Genomic DNA, 9,216 nt, shown 5'->3' with positions numbered 1-9,216 from the left:
TTTCAACACAGTCCTAAGGTAGAGGAGGAAACATTTCAGTGCCAAACACCTATTTAAAAAAAAAAAAATCTCAAGAGACTCTTCACTGGGCTCTTTTATTCTCAGAATGCACAGATAATGTTTGTCTTACCAATTTGAAATAAATGTAATTGACCTTTTAAACACAGAACCTGAGTGATTTAGAGAAAAGAGAAAGAAACAACTCACACTAATCCTATTAAAACGAATAATAATGGCAACTCATCTATAAGACCTTCAGCTAATAAAAGCAGACTGTTCCTTCTAATTGTTATTAAAAGACTGAAAACATAGAGATATGAAGATGGGAGAATTAGTAGCAGGAGTCTAGTTGCCGTATTGCAGAGTGAGACCATGAGAGAAGCATGACATTGCTAGGCAACGCTGTGCAGTTAAACAAATTTTCGCTGGCTCAGTGTGGTATAGTAGGTAGAAAGCAAGACTCAAGAAGAGCAAAGGGGAAAAGAATTAAATTATTTATTTTAATGGGGTGAGGATGGATGGAACAAAAGCAAATGCACAAGTCAGTCCCAGCCAAACTGTCAGGACTATGAAATGTAAAATATAAGAATTCTAGAAAATCTTAAAACATTCTTTTCACTAAATCAAAGATTATCATCTTTTTAATTCAGAATGGAGGCATAAGCTAGGTATTATATTTTATAGACATTAGATTATGGTTAGAGTATACCATTTTATAGATGAGGAATGGAGGTACATAGAGGTAAGTTAGCATGCTCAGGATTAGGGACCTAGAGAAATGAAGAAGCTAAGATTTTACTACAATCCTGTGTATTTTCAAAGCCCATGTTCTTCTCATTATTACATGCTGGGGCTGCTTTATTTAAGAATATCTCATATATATGACTCTAAGTTTTCCTGGGCCTTCAAGGTTTCCATTGTAGCAACATATTTTGTCTGGAAAGAAACACTGGTGTGAATAGTAAGTTATTCATTTCTTTATTCATTCATTCATTTGTTCAATAAATGGTACCTTCTCTTTTCCAAGTACTCTTCTAAGCAGGAAAGCAGATACAGAGGTAAAAAGACAAGTTCTGTGTTCTGATGAATGTGATGTTCAAATGGGGTTTGAAAAGGCTGACAATAAATGAGTGAAAAATGGATAATAATATCTGAGGTGGAGATAAATGCAGTAAATAAAAATAAAGGAGGCTAAGGCTAGTGGGATACAGTGGATTAGACAGAGTGGTGAGAATTAGCCTGTGAGATCTGATCAGTCTACATTCTATGACTGGGGAAGACTGCCCAGCTTATTATTTTTTTCTGCTCTTACTCTGTTTTATTTATTCATGTATTCATTTATTTATTATTTTTTTTATTTTGTTCTTGCATTTTGAGTAACTGTAAAAATATCTTTCTCAATGTATTTCTGAGGCTCTTCTCTCTTGCCTTTGGTCTACAGATGCATTATTCTCCCCAAATGAAAATACTGAAACAAGGACTTGAATTTCTTTGAGAGGACCTGCCCCACTTGCCTCACTGCTTCCTAATAGTAGTCCTGCTCTTGCCCACCCACAGTCCACTCTCCACATAGCAGTCACAGTTTTTTAGACACACAAATCAGATCATACCATTCACCTGCATGAAACCATCCAATGATACCCCATGGAACTCAGAAGAAACCCAACCCTCCTGAACATGTAACCATGAATGGGATTCTATCACCCCTGCCAACCTCATGTTTCACAAATTTTTCTCTATGTCTACCACCCTATTATTAGACATTGCTATGATTAGGGGATTTACTACAACAATGGGATATTGTTGAACTCCGTATCTATATTGGTCATCTTAACCTTACAAACTGATTTTTTTTTATTCCTCTGTTCCAAAAAAAAAAAATAATAAAATTCCTACAGAATGTATTTCATGCTCTTTTACCTGGAATTCTGCTTTTCCAACCTTACTTCCTACCTCCCTCCAGTCACACAGTTTTCTTGCCACCCAAATAACTTATTATCTGTGACCTACACACACCTCCCAATTTCCTTCTCTAGTCTTTTATTTCTGTTTCTTCAATAATTCCCTATTCTCTGCCTCTGCCATTTCCAACTACCTACATCTTACCCAAAAAATGTTTTAATGTTCAAGTTAGGTTTTACTTCCTCCAATAAAATCCTCTGTGCTCTCCCCAACTGAACAGAAGCTCCTTTTCATGTCTCAAATAACATATTTCACTTTCCATTTGTATTGTGGTTTTCTATACTTGTCTTTTTTTCTCCTTATATTAGATAGGGTAAGCGATAGTTGCTGTGCTAAACTACCCCATAATCTCAGCGACTTAACAAAATGAAGTGTTATTTTGGACTTGTATCACAATCCAGTGTGGTTCAGTGGGGATGGGGAAAGGAGGTGACTCTGTTCTTCTCAACTGAATTCCAGGATGCCCCTTTCACCTACTGGCTCTTTCCACTGCAGCCTTGGACTCCTCCACTGGAACCTGTCCATTTGACTGGTAGTAAAGAACTAGAGAATGGAGAAGAGGCACGCGCTCTTTTTCCTTTATTAGAGAAGTTGTGGGTTTACAGAATAATGATGCATAAAATACAGGATTCCCCTATCCCCCTCCCCATTATTAACAACTTGCATTGGTATGGAATATTTGTTACTATTGATGAAAGCACATTTTTATAACTGTGTTATTGAACTATAGCCCATGTTTTAACTTAGGTTCACGTTTGTGCTGTATACTTCTATGGATTTTTTTTTTTTTTAGTTTATTTTGTTATGACATATGCAACCTAATATTTCCCCTTTTAATCATCTTGTCTCAAAGGGCTACCTGCCAAGGCAAAGTGTCTGGAAGCAAGAAACTATGGGGGTGTATTTCTGAGAGCATGGGCTGGAGAGGATCAGATTATTTCTCTGCAGAGCAAATATTCCCCATCAGGATATAGTGCTGTGGGAAGGACCCTGCAGAGTTTCTGATGGAAGAGTCAACATTCCCTCTGCCTTCCAGAAAGAATTACCAGCCAAGAGAAGACTCCAACAAATCATAAAAGTAAAAAGCATTTCTTTGGGTTTATAATCTTTTTTCAAATCTCCCCTTCCTTGTGCGAAAACTATAGAAACTACAAGTAAAATAGTGAAGGGGGAGAAATGAAAAAGCAAATGACACCCTCACCATGCAGGCTGAGGCCTAACCAATATCAAGACATGGAGAAGGTGAATATCAGGTTTATAAGAGATTGAATTTTTAAATCAGACAAGATGGGACTTTTTAAAACCTGGAAGTGACCAGGAAGCAATGGAGGCCACCTAAGATGTTACTAAGAGATGGGAAAGGGAAGCTCAGCGGGCATGTTTGAAGGAAGGAATTGAAAAAATAACAATAAAATGACTGTATGCTTGTATCCTGCAGAAATCAGACTGTTCAGTAAACTAGTTTCTATTAAAGACAAATGATTTAAGCATTCAACTCAAGAACTAGAAAAAAATAGTACAGAAATAAACCAAAAAAATAAAAAATAAAAAGGAAGGAAGTAAATATAAAAATAGTGTTAGGATGGTGCAATGGTGGCTCAGTGGCAGAATTCTCACCTGCCATGTCGGAGACCCAGGTTTTATTCCTAGAGACTGCCCATGCAAAAAAAAAAAAAATAGTGTTAGAAACCAATGAAATTAAGAACAAAAAGAAAAGAGAGGTTATTAATCAAAGCAAAATCAAGTTTTCTGAAAAGAATAAAAAACAGAAAACAAATGTTGACTGAGTTGGGGGAGCAAAGATGCAAATAAGCAATTAAAATAAAGGAAATAACTACAGTAATAACAGAGATTTTTAAAATTGTGAAAAAGTTATGAACTAAACAACCATATTGAAATACATTTTGAAACAAAGATGAAACTATTAAATTTCCTGAAAAAGTTACAAAATGTCAAAATAGATAAAGAAAAAAAAACTCCAGAATGGACCAAAACCATTAAAGAAATTATATTAATCTTCCCTCTTCCATCCACAACCCTGTAAAATCAAAACAAAACAAAAATTTGCAGGCCCAGATAGCCATACAGTGAGTTTAACAAACTTTAAAGAAATAGCAACCATCATACACTCAAGTTGTTCCAGAAAATGTAAAAGCAATAAAAGCCAACCAACTCATGTTAAAAAAAAACTAGTAAAACCTTTATATTAAAGCCAGATTTTTTTTTAATGGACCAAGTCATATAATAAGGAAAGAAAAAGTCAAGGCAATTTTACTAATAAACATGGACACAAAAATCTTGTTAGCTATCCAAATTCAATAGTACACCAAAGGATCATGACAAGTAAGGTTTATTTCAGGACTTCCTGTATGGTTCAGTAACAATCAAACAATGTAATTTACCACATTAGTGCATTAAAGAGGACCATTCATATGGTTACTTTAATAGACAAAGAATTAGCATTTGATAAAATTAATACAGTTCACTATGATTAAGAAAAAGTCTAAGAAAACAAGAGACAGATTGAAACAATTAACTTGATGAAAACAATAATAATAATAAACTGCCCAAAAGCCTATAGTAAACATCATACTTAATGGTGAAATTTTTTATTTATTTGTTTTTAGTTTGGGAAGAAGAAAAGAATACATGGTATCATTGCAGTTGTTTAATGTGGTGCTAGACATAGTGACCAACACAATAAAATAGGGGGGAGAGAGAAAAAGAAAGAGAAAGAGAAAGATTAGAAAGGAGGCAAAATTGTTACTACTTTTAAATGATATATTTACATACAAAACCAAGAAAATCAAGAGGCAAAGCTTTAGAATCAGCAAGAATTGACAATGTGGCAGAAGATCAGATCCTCAAAATCAAGAACATCTCTTTTCATCAGCAATAACCAACCAATAAACGTATCTAAGAATTAAACTTACTAAAAATTCTCAAGACTTTTGTGAAGAAAAATGACCTTCACCATACCCTCCCCAAAAATCTGAATAGAAATATATGCTGCATTGGTAAGGGAGATTACAGTATTGTAAAACACTCCAAAAACAAAATGATTGCATACATTTGATATAGTTCAAATGTAAATAAGACTGAGGAATTCAACAAATTTACTCTAAAATTTTTAATGAAGAATAAGCATCCCTGAACAGTCCAAACATCAATAAGTCATAGTAATCAACACTATGGTCTTGGCAGAGTCAATAGACCAGTAGAACAAGATAGAAAACTAAGGAACAAAGCACTTAAATGAGAACATAACATCTAATAGAAGTAACTCACAAATTAGTGGAGAAACGAACTATTTAAAAAATAATGTGGAGAACATTTAAGTTATATTTCCCACCTCATCCTATATTCAAAAAAGTAAACCCCCAATGGATTAATGATCTAAAAGAAAAGGGTAAAATTATAAACTGATAAAAGTAAAGGTAGGGACAGGCCACAGTGGCTCAGCAGGCACAGTTCTCACCTGCCATGCTGGAGACCCGGGTTCGATTCCCGGTGTCTGCCCATGCAAAAAAAATAAAGTAAAGGTAGGAAATTATCTTTATCACCTTGGGGATGGAGGAGGATTTCTTTTAAAAGATTCCAAATCATAGGCCATGAGCAGAAAACTGATGAATTTACATAAAAATTATTTTTTTTTGTTTAATGAGCATCATTGTCAAAATTAACAGATGGGTGACAGACTGGGAGAAGATGTCTGCAATGTCAAAATCTTTCAAGGTTTTAGCATTCAAAATATACAGGGAACTACAGCAAATAAGCAAGAAGAGGGCAAGAAACACAAGGTTTAAACAGTTAAAAATTAAAATTATACAATGCACAGAAGGTGATTCAAACTGACCAATGATTAAATGAACATTAATTCTCACTAGCAATTAGAGTATCCCCAAATAAAGCAATAATGATGTATCAATTTTTGCACAAAAGTTTGCTCTGCTAATGGGTGGGTATTGTTATACCAAATATGTCACGCTATGTAGATTATTATCTAGCAATCAACTCCTGGTTTTATAGCCCAGAGAAATTATCATACCAAATCCACAAGACAAGCCCAAATGGAGGAACAAATATAAATACCCAGAGTGAAAAATGTGACATTTTGAACAGTCCTAATGACTACCATCGTACACCTTTGTCATCACAAACATTGGGGTCACTCTCCTTTCTGCAAATGAAATACTCTCAACCCACCCTTGAAGAGGAATAATTTAAAGGTACCAAATTATCATGACATCATTTGCTCTATCAGTCAAAATAGGATAGATAGATTATGCCACAATAACAAGTATTTTCCAAATCTTGGTGGCTTTTAAAAGCAAAGATCTATTTCTCACTCCTGTTATTTGTACAACACTGTCTGGCAATGTATTTCAGATTTTAGAAATCACTCTTACCCCAGGACCCAGGCTGATAAAGCAGGAATTATCTGGGACATTGTGGTTCACAGAAGCAGAGGAAACGTGCTACATACACCTCCATGTTACTCCTGCTCCCAAAACATCAGCCCAAGTAATTCACATAACTAAGCCTGAATTCTACAAATTGGAGAAATACATCCTCCAAAATAAGGGTCAGTTAATACTGATGATGAATAGTGATAGTCTATCACAGTGGATGTTCATTGCAGCACTATTTAGAGTAGTAAGTGTATGTGTTAGCCCATGTATCTGTAAAGAAGGGGAATGAATAAAATGGAGCAAACATATCCACTGTACTATACATTCATCAGAACTACTGATGCATTTCAATACAGCAACAAAAGAAGATATATCTAAATACTAAATGTAAATTGAAGAAAATAATCAGAAATTATATTTATAACAGTATAATTTTGTGCTTTTGATCAAACACATGCACAAAACAAGATAAGTTTTTCAAGCAAATATATATATCCAAATAAGCAAATGAAGGTCAAGTGGAAAAATATATATTAAATAGGGATGGTGTCTATGAGTGATAGGGAAACACAAGTAGATACGGACCAATTCATATAAAAATAAACAAACAGAAAGGATTGATGACAGTGCACTAAAGAACAGGATCAATTAGATTCTGTTCAACAGATATTCGTTAAGAAAGACTTCTATGTGCCCTTTCAAATACAAATATATGATTCGAAAGAAATAATGTATTAAAACATTACATGTATACATCCTTCAAAGTAAATTATCAGATTTGTTGTCGCCATCAGATTCTTAAGGAAATGAGACATGAGCAATGCAAGTTCTTGTATTGGGGATAGTAGTGTCATGAAAATTTCTGGCACAAGGCGGGTATTATAATAAATTTAATAAATAATAAATAAGAACTGAGTTCTTACCCAGAAAGTACTTTATTTTCCTATGTATGAGTTATCTAATCGTAACAAAGCTACAAGTAAAAGCTTTTATTTGCAATCCCATACATGAAGAAATTAAGGCAGTGAGGAAATAAGTGAATTATCCCAAGTTTGTACTGACAGTAAGAAATTCCCAATTTATGAATTCTTACCTAGTCTTCATTTGACTCATAACACTTAGCCTGACACAAGAAAAAAGAATTCTTTGCAGTTCCAAGGAGAATGTGATTTAAGTCTGGTATTACAAGAGCCTTTAAATAGCCTTCAACCCTCATCTATCAGCTCTTCACATACTTACCCAAAGGACACACTACTGTAGCCTGTGAAACCCACCTTGGTGGACACAGAAACAACTTCTAGAACTTGTTTTCTTTATCTGCACTCTACTAAACATTGGCTTGGCACTACGATTTGTCCTGGGGCAACTTCCTATTGACATAGGGAAGGTAACATATTTAAGTAGCTTACATAGCTTAAATACTGCCATCTCCTAACAGGGAAAAAAAAGTTTATACTGCAAACCCTTCAAAGGCATGTTGCAAAACTTTTTCAATATATATATATATATAAAAATGTTTTGTTTTAACAGAGAATAAATAAATAATGTTAAAGTAGCATCTACTGATAAAATGGTAAACAAAGTTAACCAAGCAATGGACCATAGAATGGTATATAATTTACCAGGGGTAAAAGATAAAACTTATTATGTAATGTCAGCTGGGACCAAATAAAGATTTAATATTTACTGGAGTATGAAACAACTTTGAATTATGAATATATAAGAAAGTGAGGTCAAGGCAGGTAAAAGATATGCTCAAACAGCCAAATCATGCTAAAGAGTAATCATAAAACTGTTGATGCCATTTAATCCCATTATGTATACCACCAAAATCTCTAGAATTTAAAATAAACAGCTTCTATTTCACTCTTCTTAAGATTAGAAGTCAGAAAACTACAGCCCATGCCCTGATTTGGTAAGGCCTTCAAGCTGAAGAAGGTTATTACATTTTTAAAGGGTTGTAAGAAAAACAGGGAAAAATAAGAGGTAGGAGGATGGGAGTTGGGAAGAAGAGAAGAAGGAGAAGAAGAGGAAAAGGAGGAACACAGAGATAATATGTAGCCTACAGAGACTAAAATATTTAATACCTGGCCCTTACTGGAAATGTTTCCTGACCTCTGTTCAAGAGCAATGAAAGAATTAACATGTTTCATTATTGGCCAAATGTAGGTCAAAAACCCCAGAAATCTAAGACAGTTATACATTATTTTTTATCCAATAAAGTCGAGGTCAACAAACTATAACAAGCATGTTAAAGTTTCACAGTGACACAGACATGCCCACTTATTTGCATAATGTCTATGACTCCTTTCAAGCGACAATAGTAGAGTTGAGTAGGTAAAACAGAGACAAGATGATTTGCAAAGCATAACATATTTACTATTTAGTCCTGTAAAATAAAGTTTGCTGGCCCTGCAGTTAGCAACAGTAGCAAGACGCTTGCCACTCACAATAAGATGCCCCTTTTTATCCTAGTAGACACTGTTTCCTCATAAGAACTAAACGAAACATAAGCTTTTTCTAAGAGTTTTTTCAGCATGGTGGCTATATATCCTTTAATGGTTTTCTCCCTTGTAGCTACTCTTGTTTTGAGTTCATCATGTCACTCCATTCTTTGCTATGGGGAATGCAAGTAATTGTAAAGATGCAATCCTGGTTGACAGACACCAGGCTATAGATAGCATGATTGGTAAAATTCAAGCAGATGTAGGTATTTCTACCACAGACAATAAACTAATAAAGATTCTTTAGTTGAAAATTTATGTAAATGAGACTTGAGTTTGAATAATTCTATGGATAAACTGGTATGAAAATATTGAGAAAAATACAGATATCTATCTAT

This window comes from Tamandua tetradactyla, chromosome 8, assembly GCF_023851605.1.
Source record: "Tamandua tetradactyla isolate mTamTet1 chromosome 8, mTamTet1.pri, whole genome shotgun sequence".
NCBI classification, from domain to species: Eukaryota; Metazoa; Chordata; class Mammalia; order Pilosa; family Myrmecophagidae; genus Tamandua; species Tamandua tetradactyla.
The sequence above is the reverse complement of the archived record's forward strand: the minus strand, read 5'-3'. Positions refer to the sequence as shown.